Below are 23,516 nucleotides of genomic sequence, written 5' to 3'. Positions count from 1 at the left end.
TAGGCACTGTGTCTAAGTGTCTCATTCATTAGACAAAAATATATATGTTAGATAACTTAAAAATGGACTCAGAAAAGTTCCATATACATGTTCCAAATAAATCCAATGTTCAAATGGTTTTTCCTTTATTATAAATGTTTAAAACTATCTTAATATAACTGGCATATCAATCCTTAACAACAGATACAAGAGGGATAGGAAAAAGAAACCAAAGTTGGGCTAGGAATGTTGTTGTTCAGTGGTACAGTACTGACCCAGTCTACAAAATGTTAAATTTTTAGCCCCATGGAAAAACAAACAAAACCCCCAAACCTTAGGTAGAAAACAACAAGGCCTGCTCTGTTGTGAGGTTGCAAGCCAGGGGCATACTTTCTTTAGATTGAGTGGGCTTGTGGGCTGTAGTTATGAATGAAGAAAAGGTGGCCTCACTGATAACGTTTGGGGAGGGTAGTAGTTTTAGTCAGCTGGGGTTCTAGAATATCCCCCCCCCGACCCCAGGATCATGTGATGGGCCCCTGTACCCATTCTCTTACTCCTTCTTGGCTTAAAAAAGACTAAAGATCAACAACCCTTTCAGAAGAAATGACTTCCCTCTTCCCTTGTACTAGGCCTGTGGGGTTGAGGAAGTGGAGACTTCTACAATGTGCCTTTCTCAAGGTGTGAGTAGAACACCATCCCAGGAATTTTCAATAAATCTTTATCACTTAACCTGGAAAAAAGTTTCACTGGGTCTAATTTTCAGAAAACACAAGTTAAAGCACAAAATGATCTGTCCATCAAGAAGGGGAATTTACTGTATCTTTAACCACGCTGGGCCATTGTCTAATGACAGAGAAATAGTAGCAGAAACAGTTAAGAATAAGATTTTAATGACTGGTGGCAGGGAGAAGTAAAGAGTCCTCTATGAGTTCAAGGCCAGCTTGATCTACAGAGTGAATTCTAGGTCAACCAAGGCTAACACAGCTAGCCCTTTTCTAAAAAAGGAAGGAAGGAAGGAAGGAAGGAAGGAAGGAAGGAAGGAAGGAAGGAAAAAAAAAAGAATCCATGACTCAGTTGGTCCTAGATGCCAGTCTGGTAAATGGGAGATAAGAGACCTAGAAAGTTTCAGGCAAATTTTGATACTGTGTCTTAGCTGGGAAAGTGAAAAGAGTTGTGAGAAAAACAATGTAAGTACAATCTTGTTACCTCTTGCTTTTATTGTTTGATTTTTTTTAAAAGGCAGGTTTCTACAATGTAGCTCAAGGTAACCTTAAATTTGTAATCCTTCTGCTTCAGCCTCCCAGTATTGGCATTACACGTCTGTACCAGCATGTTTGCCATTGTTGTTACCTTTTGGACTGCTAACTGTGATCAAGACAAATGCTTTTACAAAGTAGGACAGTACTCCACTTCAGGCTCACTGAACAGCTTCGAGCAACACATACGGAATGGTACATATTTTTTTCAAATATTTCTAAATCTTATTGTTCACTGGTATCAAGGAGTTAACACATCTGCTGACCTGATGAAACATTTTTTAAAAACTACATCAGCATATACAATTTCAAGTTAAAATACTCTATCTGTGAAACTACCTGTAAATTTTTCAAATACCTGATAGGATATCAACTTGTTTAGATTTCAATATGAATGATGAGTATGCTAAAACCAAGTCCAAGTACATTTTCTTTACAATTTTTTTGACATTTATCTCGTGTGTGTGTGTGTGTGTGTGTGTGTGTATGTGCATGCCGTGTGTGTGCATACACATGTATACATGACATTGTATACAAGTGAAGATCAAAAAAGCCTCATAGGAGTTGGTTCTCTCCATTATATGGGTTCCAGGAATCACACTCAAGTTTTCAGGATTGGCAGCAAGTGCTCTTACCCTCTGGAGCCATCTTACCAGCCCCCAAATTTATTTTCTGTCATTATGAATTCTTTAATACAGTAAGAACACTGGTTTGACTGTGACTTTAAACAATGTATTGTTATTAAAGAAAACATATCATTTCCTTCAATGTTGAATTTTTAGATTAATTTATTGTCACATTCCCAGTATCACATATTTCTATTGACAGAATAAACTTTATTCTGATTCCATTAATTATGTAAAAAAGAGAGATTTTAGAATTAATTGATTTTTATTTACTACATTAGTATTTGCAAAGTATGTTTCTGCTAATAGAGGAAACAAAAAACAGGTAAATAGTTAGCCCTAATTACTAGCACATCCATCACTGATTGTGGAGCACATACATTGTGGCACCCTCTCTTAACCACACCCACTTTTCTTCAGCTACTACCTCCTGTCCTCACTTCCTGAAGCATGCTTTTATACATTTATATATTTTAAAAAACCGATATACAGCCCGCAAAAGGAAAGGATGCTTCCTAAAGCAACATCTCCTTACAAAAGGTGTGCAGAAACAAGCCAAAGTACAAGAAATACACATGGCCCAGAGAGCTCTGCAGGCCATATTCACTCTGTCATCTAGCCAACTCCTTTTGATCGTGATTCTACAAACATATACAATAACATGTATATACATAGTCACAGAAGATCGCTGGCAGTGATCATCTTGCAACTTACAACAAAGACCAATCTCCTCAGTTTAAAGTTTAAGATCAATATTCATTACACAGAAACTATGGACTAGAAACAAAGGGGCAACAAAAGATGCCTCAGAACAGGTACAATGGGAACCCAGGTGTGTAAGAACTAGAGAAGTCATCTTTTGTTCAAGGGTAATTTTGGCCCTAAGCTGTTAATTAGGTTAGAGCTGAAGTAGCTGGTGTTGTCTTGGGAATATGCATCTGTTCTCGACAGAACAGGATCAGACTAGAAAGAATTTTTAATACACGGTCACCTGTCTCCAGACAGACTGCAGACAATTCAAAGGCTGCTTTGATTTCTGTTTCTTCTACTATACCTCATGCATGGCAGTTAGAAACACGTGTCATGTATGTAAATATTCAGTAACAAGTGAGGTCAAAATAGTAGGAAACATAGGAAAGTGGAACCATCACAGAATCATGGTATTTTGGAGCTACAAGCAAGACCAAGGAGATTTTGTTTCAATTACTCTTTTTATAATTGAAGAAATTTTATAATTACAGTATGATAGCTTGTCTATAACCATAAATCAAATTATGACCTTTGCTTTGGAGTTCTGATACATACAATACTTCACATTCAAGGATGAAGTAAAAAGAATCCTTGAGGAAATTAGTGAACCTAGGCTTCAGTAGTCAAAAAGTCAGTTTACAAAAGCTCAAGTTAAACTTGACAAAAGGAAAGAAAGGAACTAATAACAAAAATAAGACTAGAGAGAAGGAAAAAAGAAAGAAGTTGAATTGAAAGATACAGGGAGAAGGTTCAGCAAGCATGCCACCAAACCTAGTGACTGAGTTCCACTGCCAGACCCCACCCACATGGCGGAAGGAGAGAACGGACTTCCACAAGGTGTCCTTTGACCTCCACTCTAGTGCCATGGCATGTGTGCACACAAAACATTCAATTAAAATGCAATAAAGTTTTAAAAAATAATTAAGAAGAGAGGGTAGCATAAAGGGGTAAAATAAAAGGCTGGAGCCAACCATGCACAGAGCCCTAGGTACAATCCCAAATAAATAAATTAAATAATAACAAATAACAAAAAGAGGAAGTGGAGAGATTTAAAAAAAAAAAAGACCTCAGTAAGATGAGAAGTTAGCAGGAGATTTTTAAATGCTAGACACATTCTCACAATAACTGAAATTGACTATTGCCACAGTAAAATCTAGATTACCTACAAATTAAAAAAGTCAGCTACCAATCTTACACTGAAAGTACATTTATACCCAGCATGGTCGGTCTGTGAAATCCAAGTGTCCTGGCTCACCAGCGTGAGAGGAAGTCTGGTCTTAAGTTTCCTCTCTTGCAGTGTCTTTTACTTAATTTCCCCCTTGCGCATGATCCCTACGTCTCTAACTTTTTACTTCCTCTTTGTATTATCATCTGCATTTGTTAACCAGGACCTAAAGTGAACTGCCATCAGCAGGGCCATGAATTGTTTCCCTCAGATAATATGTCGCGTTATTCCTCTCCTTACAACTGTAAACAAACTACTCAGAACTGTGATTCCACCTTAAATAACGATTTAGAATTCTGCACTGAACATTCTAATTTCTTACCAATTCTGTCACCATCATTTAAAAAAGGCTTTAAGACAGTGATTCTCAACCTTCCTAATGCTGTAACTTTTTAATACAGTTCTCCATGTTATAGTGACCCCCCTCAACCAAAAAAATTATTTTGTTGCTATTTCATAACCGTGATGTTGCTACTGTTATGAGTCATAACATAAATATCTGTTTTCCAATGGTCTTAGATGACCCCTGTGAAAAGTTCCTTTAAACCCCAAAAGAGATCCTGACTCTAAAACTCTACAAACATGATATAGGAAATGGACTTTGAGAATCAACCCTTGAAAACAACTTTGAGATTCCCTTACCCTTCTAGTTAATAATGACTTGTGTAATTTTTAAAAAATTTATGTGACATCTAATAAGATGATCAAAACTAAAAACCAACACTTCAAACAGAAACCTAATCACTAAGAGCAAGGCATCTTATAAATGCATGTGATCCCAGTGTATTGGGGAGTTGAAAGGTGAAGGTCATTTTTGGCTAAATATGGAGTCTGAGACCAGTCTGGCCTACAAGAGTCCTTGTCTCACACATTTAAAAAAAAGAAAGAGAGAGAGAGAGAGAGGGAGAGAGAGAGAGAGAGAGAGAGAGAGAGAGAGAGAGAGAGAGAGAGAGAGAGAGAGATCCTTAGTTCAATCCTAGGACCAGCATGGTTAAAAGGAGAAAACTCCCATGAGCTTCCTGTGACCTCTACAGTTGCACTGTAGCATCTGTATAGAGGCACAGATACACATGCACCAAGAAATAATGTTAAAAGGAAAGAAAAGGGGGGCTAGAGAGATGGCTGCATGGCTAAGAGCACTGAATGCTCTTTCAGAGGACCCAGGTTCAATTCCAGTTCTGTCACCATTTAAAAAGTCTGCAACCCCAGTTCCAGGGATGCAATGTGGGCAGTAAGCATGGAGTTCACAGACACACATGCAGGCAAAACCCACATAAACATAAAAAATAAGTAAAAATTAAAAAAAAAAACAGAAAACATACCAATACTAAGATCCTTGGAAGAATCATGAATCTTGCAAATAATTAAACTTTGGGATATGAAATTAATTTGAACAAATGTGAGTAAAACCTTTAAGCCCAGTGCTGGCGATGTTATAGGAGAATGAGCACACTTCACAAGTGTTAATAGCACTGTGAATTAGAATTTCTTCTCTTATATTCTGAAATTACTTAAAACTGATTTGCTGGATAGAAGTGGTGGTATTGGTTTTATGGCTGTTGTATTTTGTCTTGTTTGAGGCAGAGTCTCTCACTCTGTAGTCTAAGCTGGCCTCTAGCCAGCCTGGGCTACATGGTAAGACTCTGTCTCAAGAAAAGAAAGGAGGGGTTAGGGATTTAGCTCAGTGGTAGAGCGCTTGCCTAGGAAGCACAAGGCCCTGGGTTCGGTCCCCAGCTCCGGAAAAAAGATTGTAGTAGGGTATTTTTTTCTAATTTATAAAGAAAATTTGGCACAAAACATTTAATTTTAAAAAATTGATCTAAAGATATTTTATATCATATTTCCATTAACAGGAAGAAATTCCTTTAAATTCAGATTTTAAAGATTTTAAAATCCTTTGGTTTGATCTCAACATTTGATCAATGAGGAAATTAATTTCCAGGAAGGCTAATTTGACTTGTGTACAGCAGCACAAACCATCAGTAGCAGAGTAGGGCCTGAAATTCATTTCCCAGATTTCTTGCCACTGCAGCCTACTCAGACCAGCTTAGTTTCAAAACAAACAAAACAAACAAAGACCCTACATTTTATTTCTTTACTATGGGAGCATGCTCATGTCCCCTCACCTGTCTGGAGGTCTAAGAACAACTAGTTGAAGTCAGTTATCTCCTTCCTGTGTGGGCCCTGGGGACTGGACTCAGGTCAGCAGGCTTGGTAGAAGTAACTCTTAGCTGCTACCTTGTCAACTCAGATGATTCTTCTAAACTTCCTGGTGGCCATCCCAGCCCTAGACTAAGCATATCTCCTCTCTACTAAAAATACCTACTAGTCCAATAAAGTGTTTAGTCTCAAATTTATGTTACTAGGTATGACTCAATTCTGAGATCCAAAATGTCCACTTCACGACTCTACCTATATATCTAGGTTTTGAAATCCTCCACTTTAAGCCCAAACCCATGTACACTTGTCCTCTATATAGAGTCACTAGAAATACAAAGATTGAAAAGACTGAATTTGGAATGATGCAGTCTCCATCCTTAATTTTCTCATTTTAACATATATATTACATATAAGTATACATAATACCTACACACACACACACACACACACACACACACACACACACACACACACACACACTTTTTGTAGCTGAGTTCATTACATAGCCTGGCACTTGCTATGTAGACCAACTTGGACTTGAGCTCACAGAGCTCTGCCTGCCTCTATCTCCTAGAGCTGAGATTAAAGGCACGTACCACTATGCTCAGCTATTTTCCAACATACTATGTATTTTATTTACTGAGGTTGTTTTAAATTCTCTTTCTTTGCACAATATTGTAAAAGTTCTTTGAGGTTTAGGAGTTTTCTGCTGTACACAATGACAGTAGTACCTGATGAACAGCATGCAGTAGTTGTTGACTGGATAAATAAACAACCCTGATAGCTGTAATTCAAGGGATGACTTTAAAATGTGGTAGATACTGAATATCATTCAGCAAGGAAAAAACTATGAAATAGAAATGTAGTTATGGTTCCCAGCGATATTTTAGGATGGCATCAGGGACGGATTAGAATGAATACCTACAAGAAGATAACAGAGATGCAGAGCCCCCAACAGGACTATGACAGAAGTAGAGGAGGAAGAGACCCACGATGAAGCACTCGGCCCACTCCCATCCTACAAGGTACTTAGTCACTGGATTTAGCAAAGACCCAATCAATGACCTTGAGTTGGGTCATTTCAGTAAAGTGTGGGTATGAAGGAAGTCTAACTGGGGTGAGAAGAAGACCATGGGAAGTAAGGAAGCAGTCATCCTTGGAGGAGCTCTAATGGCCAAAGGCAGGGGAAATGGAGTGGAAACTGGTACATGCCATGGAGCCATCTCTCTAGCCCCTCAGGCTTGCTTTTACAGCCATCATATCTGGGCCTCATTTCCATTTTCACCCTCTCATGAGTGACTTCTATAGGCATACCTACCTTAATTCTGTTCATTTTTTTAATAAAGTAAATCTGAAAGAAATTTTTAAGTAAGCCTGAGAAAGTGTGAAATGATCCAAAGTAGAGAATCCGATCTCAGAATTGAAATGTGCCATCCACAGTGAAATGTATAAAAGAACAACTTTTCTGTATGTACCTGTTCTTTTATAGATACATGATAAGGGCTCTTAACCTTTTAGGTGTCATGAACTGCCCTAGAAGAACTGATTAATGCTAACAATCTCTTCTAAAATACACAAAGTGCAGATAAAACCCAGCTCACAACCTGAGGAGCTCACTCAGCTTTGCCCCCCAATTTAGTCCATACACGGGCCTGTTTTATTGTTTGGATTTTTTAAATTTTATGTATGTGAATGTCTTGATGTATTTATGTGTATGAACCACATGTATGCCAGGTGCTACAGAGGTCAGCAGAGGGCATTAGATTTCCTCAAACAGGAGGTTTGTAAGCTGCTGTGTGGGTGCTGGGGACAAATAACAGTTCCCTGCAAGAGCAACAAGTGCCCTCAACCCCGGAGCCATCTCTCCAGGCCCATTTTGATTCTTTTTAATTAAAAAGTAACAAACATAAAGAAAATTCAACTCCAAGAATTCTCACTATCCATTATAAATACCTCCAGTGTCAAGAACAAGATACTGCCAGGAACAGAAAGCCCGTCCATTTTCCTGGAGAATCACCATTTTGAATTCCAATGCTAGATTTCTCCCTTTGTGAACATTATAAAAGTAGGACATGGATTGACTCCCGTAGTCTATGCTGGGAGGGTGAAGGAGAGGGCTTGCTTTTTCACCTTACATTGTTTTGGAGAGTCAGCCACACCTTTTCTATGTAGCTGTAGGTTGTTCATTTCCATTTCTGAATAAATTTTCATTTTAATGACAATTTTTGAACAATTCTGAATAACTTATCTACCCTTTTGTTAGTAGACATCTGGTTTGTTTCCAGTGTTAAGCTACTGCCTTGGACAGAAGTTACTGCATATATCCTTTGACATATAAATGCATATTTTAAAAAACAAGAATGAGGGGCTGGAGAGATGGCTCAGCGGTTAAGAGCACTGACTGCTCTTCCAAAGGTCCTGAGTTCAATTCCCAGCAACCACATGGTGGCTCACAACCATCTATAATGAGATCTGGGGTCATCTTCTGGCCTGCAGGCACACATACAGACAGAAAACTGTATGATGTATACATAATAAATAAATAAATATTTAAAAAAACAAGAATGAGTTCACTAATACAGAGGTGTATGCACATTCAGTTTTCTAAAACTGGTTATTGTAAAACCTTACATGGCAGCTTAGAGATGAATAAACTGACTTATTCTTCTAACATAGCAGTTGTGTGCTCTAGAATCATCTAAGCAGAATTCAAATGGCAGTTCCTTCAGGGTCCAACTGCCAGGTAAACCAAAGCTTCTGCTCAGACACCACACACACAGGCAAGAACTGCACCTTAAATAAGTAGATGCCAAAGAATAATTTTGCTTATCCTTTGCTTATTTTATGGCGTTGTAATGATTTGAGTTTGAACAACACTGGTGACCATACTTGGATGCTTGATGATGATAAGGCTTAGAGATGAGGTGCCATGGCTCTGGCTCTTACTAATCAGATGGCTACTGAAATGGATAGATGCCAGTTTTACTTCTCACTGCCCAAGCCTGAGCTGGCCACTCTTCCCTCTGCCTAGAGAACCTGTCATGTGTCTAGAAAGAAAGTAGACTCTAGAGCCAATAACAGAAACTTGACCAATCACAAGGCCAGATACTTGTTTGCCATGCTCTGACACACTGGCCAGTCAATTCAATGCACTCTTGCAGAATTTAAATTGAGAGTTAGCACTTCAAGGATAGGTTAGAATCTATTCTTAGGATTCTTTGGGCCAAGTGTGCATATGACTTGGCAGTCTGTCACCCACAAGAAGACTCTCCAACTGTAACTTGATCATGATTCTAGACGCTCAGTAGTTATAAGTATGAAAATAACTTCTATTGTTTATAGGCCAAATACACACCTACTTCATAAATCAGTGCATAGTGAACCCAGTAACAAGAGGAGCATCAGTGAATGATGTCTTGGGGGAAGGATACTATGGCTTTTCAGTCTGCCTATGGTCTGGCTCTGAGGTTTGTTTCCTGGTTTTTCCTCAACATGTAGCTCTCCATTCTTGCAAAATAAGTAATATCTAACAAATTGATTATCTCTTGCTTCAGTTGACCAAAGCTGACTCCTGTTTACAATGAAGACTCCTACCATGTGCCAAACTGTGGCAGGAAATGACAGCATAAAGACGAAATGGTGTGTCCACCTCTCTGGAGTTTAGCAGACAATTCAGAAAAGTAAACAAGCAACATAGGAAGTGAGGATTCTAACTAGAAAGACAGAGAAATGAGAAGGAACGCAGTTCAGGCTTGAGGTTTGAAAAGGAAGAGGCATCGTGTGGTAAGAGATGGCAAGGCAGAGTACACAATAGGAGAAACAGGCCACAGTCCATTCTCTTCCCCTTCTCTGTGTATCACCTCTGACTACACTGTCAGAGAGCATCTGAAGACAGAAGGCAGCACAGGCCTGTGATTTCAGCCCTTAGGAGGTGGAGGCTAGAGGCCAGCTGTCACTTCAAAAAGTGACCCTAACTCAAAATCCAACTAACCAAACACACAAGGTACAGTTACATATAATTCAAGTAATGTGGATGACTTGGCGAAGCACATGTTAAGAATTAAAGTAGGAGGGGCTGGGGATTTAGCTCAGTGGTAGAACGCTTACCTAGGAAGCGCAAGGCCCTGGGTTCGGTCCCCAGCTCCGAAAAAAAGAACCAAAAAAAAAAAAAGAATTAAAGTGAGAAAAGTCAAATAATTTTTAATTTTGTGCTGAGTAAGAAATGGACACGTAAGAATGGACAAGGAAGAAACACCCTTCTCCCTCCTGCCCCTCACCACCTGTGACAGGTGGGGGCCTGGCCCTTGAGCTGTAGAGCAGAAGAGCTGGCTCTATGCCTCACCAGCTGCAGCCCTCAGGACAGCGGACCTTGCACCTCGCCTGGGCACATAGTAGAAATGACCCTGGTGGCAGGTTTGCTGGCCCTGAGGGCGTGATTGTGGGAGAGCTGGCCCCTCCACCTGTCTGTCTGTGTGGTGATATGGACAAGGGAGAGATGACCCCCCCCACACACACACACCTTGCCCCTTGCCACCTACAGCAGGCTGGGAAACTGAGCCCGAGGTCATCAAAGTGGGAGAGCAGCATCTCACCTGGGCAGCACAGTAGAGATGATCCTGGATGTGGGGGTTGTGGGTAACCACGAGAGTGAGGGCAAGAGTGTGGGAGAGCCAGCCTTGCCTCTTGTCTGCTGTATGATGATGAGGACGGTAATGAGGAGGAAGAGAAAGAGGAGGAAGGAGATGGTATCAGTGGGGAGATCCCTCCCCTCCCTTTTACCTGGACCAGGTGGTAAAGTTGGTCCTGGCAGTGGGCCACTCTATTGATACTGGAACCTCATTGGGACTCCTGGTCCTAGATGTGGAGGTTACAGGTGAGTGGCCCCAGACAGTGTGAATGTGGGAGAGCAGGCCCTGCCTCTTGTCTGCTGGGTGGTGGCACAGATTAGGGAAAGATGCTCTCCTTCCCTCTCTTGTCCTTCACCATCTATGGCAGGCAGGAGAGCTGGCCCTGGGGTCATGAGAATGGGAGAACTGGCCATGTCCTTCATTGTCGGCTACACTGAGAGAGCCGACCCTGCATCTTCCCTGGGCAGCAAGGAAGAGCTGGTCATCATAGCAGGGGTTGCTGGTGAGTCGGCCCCAAAGGCATGAGGGAGATAGCAGTCTGACCAGCTCAGATACCTCTCAGACTCAGATCCAGGACTTTGAGTTGGTCCACCCCAACATCTATCCCAATAATAAACTGCTGGAGTGCATGAAGGACCCAGTCCTACAGATCCAAACTACAGGGTCTCCATGACACTGGGAAACAACAGGATATCTGAGAGGAGTCCCAGTGAGGATCCGGTATTGATAGTGAAGCAGAAGCCAGAGGTCTTATACCAGACCAATGAAGTGTTACAATGAAGATTTGTTTGCAAGCAAAGACGTGTGAACAAAAGGGTATATATCCTATGGGACTCACTGGGACACACGACAGCTTCCACAGTACGATTGTTTTTTCTTTCTTGCAGCAGAGATTGCAAAGGTAGAAGGCAGGTACAAGGGGAGGGCTGGTAAGTGAAATCACAAAGAACCAATAAAAAGTTTTAAAAGAAGACTCTAAAAGGAAGTTACCGATGACATTCCATTCTCAAAAGTGGCATAAAGCAAGTTGGGCAGTGGTGGTGCACGCCTTTAATCCCAGGACTTGGGAGGCAGAGACAGGTGGATCTTTGTGAATTTGAGGCTAGCCTGGTGTATAGAGTGAGTTCCAGGACAGCCAAGGCTACACAGAGAAACCCTGTCTCAAAAACAAAACAAAACAAATAACAATAACAACAACAAAAACAAAGAAAAGAGGGGTTGAGCATAAAGCTAAAGAACAAATGGTGTGAGCATTCTACAATCTACAGCTATCTTTTCAAAAGAGCCATAATTTCAGACATTTGAAAGGCAGGTTTAAGAACAGTTTCATTGAATTTCAGTTTCATTAAATTGAACAGTATAAAAATTTACTTGAGATTCATTGGACAGAGTTTCATTTACATAACTCCAGGTACCTTTGAAAATTCAAATTTAGTTCCTCCCACCAGAACACTCTAGTCAAATGGTCAGCTCCAGTGAAGTGCATCCTGCTCTGTGCTTTCCCTATGCAAGACAGCCACTTTCTAGTCTAGGGCTTCAAGACTAGACACACATTGTATATGATTATCACACTAATACTCTAAGGACCTCTTTGAACATCTACTCTTTTCCACCAGAATATGAATTCTCTGAGTAAACAAAAGTATAACTTGTTTTATAGCACAATCCTTGGTATTACCCAAGCAATAAACAAATGCTTGCTAAATAAGGAATATTGTAATGTGATTAAGGTAAGACACAGTGGCACACCAATAAGGAAGAATCTAGTCTGGAGGCTAACCTGGGTTGTATATCAAGTCTAAGGCCCGTCGGAGCTACATAATAAGACTACAACTCAGAGATGCTTTTTAGAAGTTAATATATTAAAGACAGTATATATTAATATACAAATATTCATAGAAGGAATTGGACTACAAATTCTATACACAGGAGGGTAAAGGATGCCTCTACCTCCACTGGTTTTCACCTGAAAGGGGAGAGATGTTCAAGCTTTCATAATAGCCACCGCTGAGTTGGGAGTGAATTAATTTAAGTTCTTTGGTATTATGCTACAACACTGAGAGGTTTCTTTTACTTTCATTTAAAATTAATTTTATTTTCCATCATCTAGTATCCGTTTGTAACTAGCAGCTTTTAGGATGTCTATTCATTGTATATACCTGTCTTTGGGAAGCTGGATGTCCTATCCTTTTCCACAAAGCTGGTGTTGAGAATCTTGTTCAGTGAAACCGTGGTTTCATTTGCCATAGCTGACTAGATGAGACAAAGGATACTTGCCTTGTGGACATTTTCTCTATCAGGCTTTAAAATGAGAGCACAGAATCATGAGACAATATATGAATTTAGGAGTCAGAAGACAGCCTGACAAAGAGGTACAAGCCTTCGATCCCAGCATTGGGAGCCAGACGGAGGTAGATCTCTGTGATCTCGAGGCCAACCTCATCCTAGGCCAGCCAAGTTACATAGGGAGACCTTGCCTCAAAACAACACATGGGTCAGAAGTCATAGTCTAGCCCTGCAACAGTGAAAGACACGTGCAGAGAGATGAGGCTGAAATGAACAAGTAGGGAGCAAGGGAACTGTGCTGGTGGAGGGGGCAGAGACCAGAGCCTCCTGACTGTGAGGCCTGTCCAGCTCCGGACCTCAAGCCCTCTCAGGAGGTACAGCTGCTCTTCTACCACTGGATGCCATGAAGTCCCCAGCATCCTTGCAATTAATTCCCATTTTTAGTGAGTTAGGCTAAATTTATCTTCTACCACCTATAAACAAAAGAATGTTGATTGAACAACAACCCTTAAAAACAAAACAAAAGTCAAGGGAATGGTATCTTACTACCATAATTCCAGCCATCATGAGGAGGGTGAGGCAGGAAGAGTATTTAGCTTGGTCTATATAAGAAGTCTTCAGCTCGGTCAGAGTTACCTAGTAAGACCCTGGCTCTTAAAAAATGGGGGGGGGGTGGTCAAGAAATATTAAAACAGCAGTTAATCAGAAAAGGAAAAGCCTTGTTTTTAAAAACATATCTATGAAACTAGGAACTTCTATTGTTCCTTAGGCTAAAAGAATGAAAAGTATTCATCAATGCTAGCAGTTCAAACAACAGCCATGAACCCAACTTCAGCGCAATTATCGCCAACAAAGCAACATGAATAAATACTATGTGAAACTGGTGGAGTAGCTCAATAACAACACACTTGCCTAGCATGTCAGGGACCCAGGTTCAATTCCCAACATCACATTAAAAAATTTAACTAAAATACTATTACAAAGTTCTGACATCCAGAAAAAAAAATTGAAAGGTGAAGGGTAGGAATATCTTAGTACTTATTAGAACAACAACAACAAAAAAGAGTTTTTTAATTGTTTTGACAGTGTCTCGCTATATATGCCGGGCTGGTCCAGAACTCATCATCTTCAAGCCTCGGCCTTCACTGTGCTGATATGTGCCACCATACCAACTTAAATTATTCTTTACAGGAAAATAGTGTCATTTAACTATAATCTTGACTGACAATGGAGTAAGGGTCAACTCGTCTGTTGCTAAGAGCCAGCTCTATCTCACAAACCAACTACAGTTTCTATCCCCATTCATCTACACCCATTCTCTTAAGAACTTGCTGCTTCAGAATGTTCAGCTAAAATAGTCAGTGCTCCGACAGTGGCACTTTTAAAAAGCAGTTCCCAACACTACAGCCATTATACGGTATTAGCTTCTACCGTAAGACTGATGCATTGAGATTTCCACATTCATTTGATAATAGTTTACTAGAATTTTTCTTTAACAGTTTAAGACCTTTTAGGGGAAAAATCTAGTTTTTCTAGCAACAATTTTCAAGTGAATACTGATGAGTAGTTGTGTACTGTTCCTATGTTCAAAAGAAGACAAACTTCCTTTCATATAATCAGAAACAGTGAGACAGAAACCCTACAAATTTAACAGCAAGCTCAGAGATAAAAATAAAACAAACAGGACTTCTATCAATTTGCCAAGATTATACAGATGGTTTTGGTATTTAGAACAAAATGAGGGATGCTAAATGTAAGGTAAAAGAAACAGATTCTGAAATAATAAAAAGAATGTAAGTAAAATGTCTTAATCATTTACAGTAATAGAAGAAGACAGGTTATTGGTATTTTAATGTCTTATATTACCTCTGGAAAGTGTTTACTGAAATTACATCTGATTGGAATTATCCAATAATCTGATAACCTATCTTAAAGCAAACAGTGAAGCTATACTACACATGTCTGGTTCAGAGGTATAATGTTTTACCCTCATTTCTACCCCTTTGTTCAGCCTCTCACGCCTTAATCCATATTTGGAAAAGTTGGTTAAATGCCAAACAGACTAAGGGAGGCTTAAAAGTAAATGGTATTCCTAGAGTTCCATAGAACTACTAAGTAAAGCATGCAGAGTCTTAAATAAGCAACCAATTATGTAGTATAATTAAGAAATGCTAATTACCATCAATGTCAATTTCATATGTGTGGCAAGATGCCAAATGTTGCAGTTGCTAGGAAAAAACGGACTTAGACTCAAGTTTTCAGGACACTCTGAAAGGTTAGAAATGTTATCTTTCACTTAAGATCCAGATTTCTTGCTATGTCCTTCACTCACTGATTCAAAGCCTTATTAGGGAAAGAGACACATAAATTAAAATATTCTAAAGCCAACAATAGTTTGAATAGATTATTCACTAAATACAAGACATTGTTTCAAATACTTTATTTGTATTATCAAATTTAAGTGTCCCAACTCAATAAATGTACCCTTTTCAATTTTATATGGGAGGAAACTGAAGTATAAAAAAATAAAAGCAAGGTCAGGTTTCAAACCCATACCCACTGATCCTTAGCCAACTACCTGGTACTTCCTCTCAAACTACAATAACTGACTCAACAAATTCTTTTTAAAAATTACATTTATGTATCTTCTGTGTGTGCATGTGTGTCACAGTACACATGTGGAGGTCAAAGAACAACCTTCCAGGGTCAGTTCACTCCATACTGCAGGCCCTGAGGAGCCAAACTTGGGTTGCCAGGGCTTTGTAACAAGCATCTTTTACACATTGAGCCTCTTCCTGCTCTCTCTACAAATTCTCACTGAGTGATTTCTCTGGAGCTTGAGACATGACAAAGTACTATAGATTACTCAAGGAGAGACCCAGTAATCCAGATCTGAGAAGGCTTTCTGGAAGAAGTAATAATGCCCTGATTATTTTTGTTTTGGTTATTTTATGTGTTTTGCATGCATGTATATATGTACAGAAGAAAGTGATTCTGCTGAAATTGGAGTTACATAGTTGTAAACTGCTATGTGGGTGCTGGGAGTTGAACCTGGGGCTTCTATAAGAGTACCATGTGCTCTTAACTTTTTATTTTATTTCTTTGTTTGTTTGCTTATTGAGACAGGGTTTCTCTGAATATCCCTGGCTGTCATGAACCAGGCTGACATTGAACTCAGAGATTTGCCTGCCTCTGTTCCTGCCTCTCTGCCTCTCTGCCTCTCTCTGCCTCTCTGCCTCTCTGCCTCTGCCTCTGCCTCTGCCTCTGCCTCCCAAGTGCTGGTATTAAAGGCCAGCACCACCACCACCACCTGTCCCTGGTTCTTGAAGGAAGAGAGGAATGACAGTACTCTCAGACAGTATTCTAGGACCACAGCAGCAATGTAACACTCCAGATGTAACAGATACACTCAAGAAACTTCAAGGAGAATGCTGTAAGGCTGGAGTGGAAATGGAAAGTAGAAATTATGAAAGTTAAGATTAGAGAGCCAGACAAAGACCAAATTGCAGAGAATTTTAATGACATGGTAAGGAGTGTTGGCTTCATCTAGTTAACAATGGAGTCAGCAAGGAATTTTCAATTGGTGTCTTAGACATACCATTTTGGCAATTCTGAAAAAGTGAATTTCAGGAACAAAAGTGAAAATAAGAAAACAAGTGGAAACAGCTCCTAAAAAGGAAAGCACGGGAATAAAGATGCTATGGAAGTTTCTAATTCAAAGTAATTTAACTGACAAAGAGATAGTTCTGTGGGCAAAGGCCCTTACCACCAAGACTGACCCCAAGGAACCAGTGACAGAATGTCAGAACTAACTCTAGCAGATTGCCTACTGACTTTCATATTCAGGCATATGCATTTGCCTGCCCACAAGTATACACAAACATACACACACACACACACACACACACACACACACACACACACACACATACACACAGAGAGAGAGAGAGAGAGAGAGACAGACAGACAGACAGACAGACACACACACACACACAGAGGTCAGTAAACAAAGAAGTATATTAAAAATTGATTTTAAAAGATATACCAAATAAGCTGGGTGTAGTGGCAAGAGGATCAGGAGTTAACTAAGCTATAAAGTGATCTGGAGGCCAGACTGGGGTACATGTACCCAGATAAATAGAGATTTTAGTGAATGAGTGGATAGTAAAGAAAGAGAGGGAAAGATAGGAAAAACCTGTACATGATTATTAAAAGTCTCTTCTTTGAATTATGAAGTCAATAGTGCTCCATGTTACCTCTGAAATACAGCAAAATAAATAAAAGCAAAACTTTATGTAAGTAAATAAGTTTAGTTTGGGTAAGAGTTTGAGGAGAAAGTGACAAATCAGATAAGGCATTGTGATTTTAATCCACACTGTTTCAAGAAGTTAGAAATATCCACAAAAAAAAGAAAGAAAGAAAGAAAGAAAGGAAGAAAGAAAGAAAGGAAGAAGGAAAGAAAGAAAGGAAGGAAAAGAAAGAAAAAAGATAAGGGTAAAGAAAAAATGGGCCTCTCTAATATTTGTAAATATCCTGAAAATATTTTAAAATAAGTTAAACCATTTTTTTCAAATAAGTAAGAAAAAGGCCAAGTAGAAATATGAAAGACTGGGAAGATGCTTCAGCAGGTAAGAGGTTGACTGAGTAGCCATGAGGGCCAGAGTTCAGATCCTAGAACCAAATAACAAGCCAGGCATCCCATGCATGCCCAAAACCTCAGATCCAAGGGGGAGAACCAGGAGAATCAGCAGAGCTTGCCCAGCCAAGGAGAGATAGTTCCCAGGCTCAAAGAACTAGGCAGAGTGTCAGCCATGGACACCTCTTCTGACCTGAGTTTGCAAACAGCTGCACTCCCTCACACATCTGCAAATATACTCACACAAACACCTCAACACACACAAACAAATCTTTTTTTTAAGAAAAGAAAATATATAAAGAATAGGTATACACAAATTTACTGAAGAGATGACCAAAAATAAAAATATTTTTTAAAAGATGAAGAGAAATAAACACAAGACAAATATGAAGTGCTATTTTATTTTACATCAGGCAAACTAGCAAAATCCAAAAATCTAACAACAACTAAAAAGGATATACAGAAACAGAAATACATATTGGTTGTCAAAATCTTATAAATGATTTATAAAGGGAAAAATACTTCTATCCCAGGACTCAACAATTTCACAACCAGATCCATGACCTGGAAAAACTCTGGCATGTTGCTTTAAGACAGTGGTTCTCAACCTTCCTGATGCTGTGAGCCTTTAATACAGTAATTCATGTTGTGGAGACCCCCAACCATAAAGTTATTTTCTCTGTTATTTCATAACTGTAATTGTGCTACTGTTATGAATTGTAATGTATCAGATACGTGGCCCCTGTGAAAGGGTTGTTTGATGCCCAAAGGGGTCACAAGCCACAGGTTGAAAGCCACTGCTTTAAGAGAGAGAGAGGGATATTAATGAAGTCATTGTTTATACTGCACAGGAAATGAAGACCATGTAGATGAGCATTACTAGAAGAAATGATAACTGGCAGTACAGCATGTTCAATTAGTGGAGCACACAGAAATAAATCAATAAAGATGGATAAAATAAAGAAAATTGAGTGAGTGTATACCAGAACACAGCAGTATCAATACCTACTGAAACATAGCAGTATTTAAGGAAAAAGTAACTGACATGTAGACATGGTATGTCTTTTGTTTTTACTGTCGCTCTGGCTGTTCTGGAGCTCACTGTTTAGATCAGGCTCGCCTCTTCTTTCTGAGTGCTGGGATCAAAGGCATATGCCACTCCACCCAGCTGACATGGTTTGTCTTAATTACTGTCCTCTTGCCATGACAAAGGCAAATGATAAAAGAAAGCATTTAATTGGGTCTCACAGTTTCTGTTAAAGACCATGGTCATTATGGCAGGTAGCATGGCAGCAGGCAGTGTGGTGCTGGAATCATAACTGAGGCCTTATATCTGATCTGCAAATATGAGTCAGAAAAAGCAAAAGCTAACAGGTACTTTTGAGACCCAGTGACACATCTCCTCCAACAAGGACACACCTCCTAATCCTTCCCAAACATTTTTACCAACTATGGGTCAAGTCTCCAAATATAAGAGCCTATGGAGGCCATTATCACTCAAACCACCAATTTTTTTTCAGGGTTACATAAATGAACTTACATTTTTACAGAACCTTATAAAATGGACATTTCTATTGTTCCAATTTGATAGGGTGGATAAACTAAGGATATAGTTTAAAGAACTATAAAACCACCAAATAGTACAGTCAAAAGTCAACTTAAGGAAGCTGGAAACATGGCTCAGCAATTAAGAGTGCTTTTTAGGCCCTGGGTTCGGTCCCCAGCTCCGAAAAAAAGAACAAAAAAAAAAAAAAAAAAAAAAGAGTGCTTTTTGCCTTTGTAGAGGACCTGAGTTTGGTCCCTAGTATTCATTTTGTGGCTCAGAACTGTTTCTAACTCCAGTTCCAGGGAGCCAATACCCTCTTCCAGCCTCTGCAGGCACTGGGCATGCATATGGTACACAGACATGCATGTAAGGCAAAGTACTTGCTCATAAAATACAATTTAATTTTTTTCAAAGATTCAAATCCAGGAAGTCGGATCCTAATCCATACTTGGAATTTTTTTAATAAAATTTCACATCAACACTCAAATTCCTGGGTTTCCTCACGGCATTTTTCATACATATGTCTCTACAGTTTGGTCTCAGCACTCAAACTAGAGCCAGTGTAGTGGTCCTATAATCCAGCTTTGGGAGGCAGGGACAGTAAGATCAGGAGTTCAAGACCAACACAGGCTTCCTATAAGTTAGAGTTGAGCCTGACACATTCTTACCCAGTCTGAAAACAAAGCCCAAGCACCAGAGCCATGCTACATGCACAGTGTGGGTCATAAACTGGGACAGGAGATAGAGAGGCGTGAAACTGGGTGGAACAAAAAGATGTTAACTTCAGACGAAGTATAAAATTCTATATTGCTCTTAGAATTCTATGTGGCAACTGTGATATACATAGTTCTTCTATATTAAATATATATCTGAAGCAAAAATGAAAAATGTCAACATTTTATGTAGGCATGTGGGTGTGCACTACATATTTTGGTAATTGGGTTTATTTTTAAAACTTTCCAAGAAGAAAAATCTACAAAACAACAGTTACAGTCACGTCTATAATCACAGCTATCTGGAAGAGGAGCTGAGAAGCTGGAAAGCTCAAGGGACAAGGGACTGTATCTAAAAGCAGTAAGAGAGCTGGAGCAGAGGCTCACTGGGTTAAGACCATGTCCAGTACCCAGGCATGAGGACTAGAGTTGAATCCCCAGCATCCACATAAAAGGCTGGGTGACATTTTCCCAGGGTTGAGAGACTGGTAGAGAAAAGCTCTCCTAGGAATTCAGACAGTCTAGCCAATTGGTAGGCTCTGGATTCACTGAGAGACCCTATCCCAAAAAAATAGTGACTGAAGAAGGTATCTGATGCAGACTGCTAGCCCACACAAGCACGCACAGCACAAATTAATCAAGTGGAAGTTACCACAGAAATAAAAATAAATTTCTGATCTCCATATTACAGGTTTTACTTATAAACACACTCCAATATGGAATCTAATGTTCCAAAAATGTATTTTAAAAAATGGCTGTCTAGAACCCAAAACACAGTTTCCACTAGGAAAGTTACAAAAGGATATGACTACAGGGGTTGGGATGGGGGGGGGGGTGGGAATCCAACCAAGCATTAGCAGTGAGACAGGAAAAGCAAGGGATGAATGTACTGTTGGCCCCAAAAGCAAACAGCACTTCTCAGGCAGGGTTGGAGGGCAGAAGTCATGTTTTATTCACCTTTGTATCCTCAGTAACTAGCAAAATATTGGTATCTCCGAAACATCCCAATACTGTTGCCTAACGACTCATGAGGTAATGAGGAAAAGACTGAGCTCATTATCAGTAGGTGGCAGTGTCAACATGGAGCAGTTTAGTGCTGGAAGCAAAAAGATCCCAGACATTAATGTGCACAGATGCAAAACATCCACAGACATACAAACGAACTCAAGGGTGGCAATGACAATCCACCCAAACAGCCACTTGTTTCTGCTACTGTGAGTGCACCTACACACTGCATTCTGTTAACAAGAAGGCAATTTCCTTGTTGATCAATAGTGCTTTAGATTTCCAGCATTTTCTCTTAACCCGTTAATGTCACTCTGTGACTATAAGATTAGTAATTTAACTGAGTGGTCACATATACCTATAATTCTAGCACTTAGGTGGTTGAGGCAGGAAGCTCTTGAGTTCTAGTCTACCATGAGTTCCATAGCATGGTCCTGTCTCAAAAAAAAAAAAGAAAGAAAAGAAAAGAAAAGAAAAAGAGCCTATTTACTATTACAGTAACCTCATGTGCAAATGAATAGTGTCTCAAATATGAGGCTTTCCACTGTTCTTTGAGAATCCAAAGTGATATCGATGATGTACAGTAATTAAGTATAGCTGTACTCTCTTCATCCCCACCCCACTAACTCTACTGAACAAAAACCAACTGGGCATGAGGGGAGAGGGGAGCAGATAAGAAAGGAAGAAAACTTGATTCACTTCTCCTTAGTGTCTCCTTCTTCTACCTGTGGCAGGAAAAGGTGAAATCCTGACAAGATAAATCCCTAACGTGGGAGAAAGCAAAACAGCAAGTCCGTTTTCCTGCTGGAGTCACTTGTGTTTATGGCGTACAATTATGAGGCCCCAGTGTAAACAAGACAGAAAGATCTGTAACATAACAATCAGCTCTGCGTTTAGTAATGGGTATGAAACACTAGGCTTCCCGTAAGCAGAAGGCTGAAGATTCTACATACAACTAAAGGCAATGTAGTTTGCATCCTGCAGGAAGAATATATTGTCTTCTTTGTTATAATACTTACTGTTTTTTGAATAAATTAATATGATGTAATCTGTCGCTTCCCTCCTATAATCTCCCAACTATGCTAAATATTATTCAAGTTGCCGAAGTGGGACAAAAGTTCCAGAACTTTAGAATCAGTAACTACTGAAGCTGGTGGTAATTCCAGTGGAAGAGCTCAAAGCAGCACCAGCTTTCTGGCTCTCTTGCATAGATAGAAAAGTTGTACTCCTTCACCAAACTTCAGAAATGTAAACTTGTGCACTTAAGGCTTTAAATGCAAGCCAAAATTTGCTCATTTTTATCCCTAATATTAAGCTGGTGTCAAGATCAATTAACTTCCCTCACAAGCACATTCTTTCAAAATTCCACAGCAAAGTAGAGGTCTGTTTTTAATCATTGGGGATGGGGGTGGGGATTATGTAACACATATAGAATGAGGATGGTAATATATGTTATTCCAGACTCTTACTGGGAGCTGCAGTTCAAAGAGAGTTTGTAAAAATAAAAAGCTGCCTCAAACGATTATTCTATCTCGCCCAAACAAAACAATGTCCCACAAAAGAAATCAAATACATTTTTTTTATTTTACGTTAAATTAAGGCTCAGATCAGAAATTCTATTCACTTCTTTCAGAGGCTGTGTCTCAGCTACCGTAAACATAAATTGATCAACTTGCCCAAGAATCCTTACTTATAAACTAATCTTGAGTTCCCCCCGAGACTCCTCTTTATAGTAATCTTAAATGCACCATAATAGCTTAATGTAACCTGGGCTACAATGTTTACAGGTGTCTCCATCCCTTTCCCCCCTAAGGAAAGAGGAGGTAGACTAGAGTAGGCAGAAAACAGATTAGGGCTGTAAATACACTAAAGGAAAGCTTGTAATCGTGTAATATTGTTTGTTTTACGTTTAGGCTACCCTTTTCACTAATGTCTAATACATTTAAATGAATAATATATTCACAGAGTGACACAATTTCTGCTCTCCCTTGTCTCTGGCTGGCTGACACCCGCTTTCCCCTCAAATAAATACTAGTCTGTTGACGGATGCCTGTTCTGTTTTGAAAACAAGAAATAACTGTCCTATAAGACAAATAAAAACCCCTTCTATGGCTCTGAGGCCAACCATAAGTCTGAAGGAAAAGCACACTGGAGCAGCAACAGCCAAATTTCCCTTTATGTCCTGTCATTTAAAAGCACTGTAATGAAGAGAAATCGCTGCGACCCAATTCTAGGTCACAAGCTTTTTTGCCCCTTCTCCCCAAACCCAGACTCCCGCCTCGCCTTTCCCCTCTAGAAAGAAATAAAACTTCAAAAGGAGTGGTGATGACCAAGAATTTCGCGCGCGTACACACACACACACACATACGCAGAGAGAGAGAGAGAGAGAGAGAGAGAGAGAGAGAGAGAGAGAGAGAGAGAGAGAGAGAGAGAGAGAAACTGGTCAACTTGGACGCTGGCCGGGCTCACGTGGAACCTGAGCCCTTGCCGGGCCCCGCATCTGGACTGAGCAGCCCCGGGAAAGCAGCCCCCGCCGCGGGTTAGAAACCCAGAGCAGGTGGGATTCCAGGAAGCAACCTTACGTAACGGGCTTGTCAAAATCCCAGCCTCAGGACCTCCCCACCGTCCGCCCCCGCCCCATCACCCCAACAACAGCAGCCCCAGGCAGCACCGAATGGCCAGTCTGAAAGGACACCCCCTCCGAAG

At 40.0% G+C, this 23,516-nt stretch overlaps 1 protein-coding gene across 9 annotated transcripts in view; it reads right to left on the bottom strand.

The window, feature by feature from the left end:
• Dennd4a (DENN domain containing 4A) overlaps positions 1 to 23,516 on the bottom strand; it is a 113,413-nt gene that overhangs the window by 89,484 nt on the left and 413 nt on the right. The window contains exon 1 of one of the 9 annotated variants that reach the window (XM_008766394.4): positions 3,826 to 23,420. The exons of the other annotated variants lie outside the window; for them this stretch is intronic. The gene's annotated coding sequence lies outside the window, so the exon portion shown is untranslated. Of the gene's footprint in view, positions 1 to 3,825; positions 23,421 to 23,516 lie in introns of those variants that run through there. 9 annotated transcript variants of the gene reach the window in all.

The sequence above is a fragment of the Rattus norvegicus genome, chromosome 8 (assembly GCF_036323735.1).
Source record: "Rattus norvegicus strain BN/NHsdMcwi chromosome 8, GRCr8, whole genome shotgun sequence".
Taxonomy (NCBI): Eukaryota; Metazoa; Chordata; class Mammalia; order Rodentia; family Muridae; genus Rattus; species Rattus norvegicus.
Note: the sequence above shows the minus strand (reverse complement) of the source record. Positions and strands in the feature narration are given on the sequence as shown.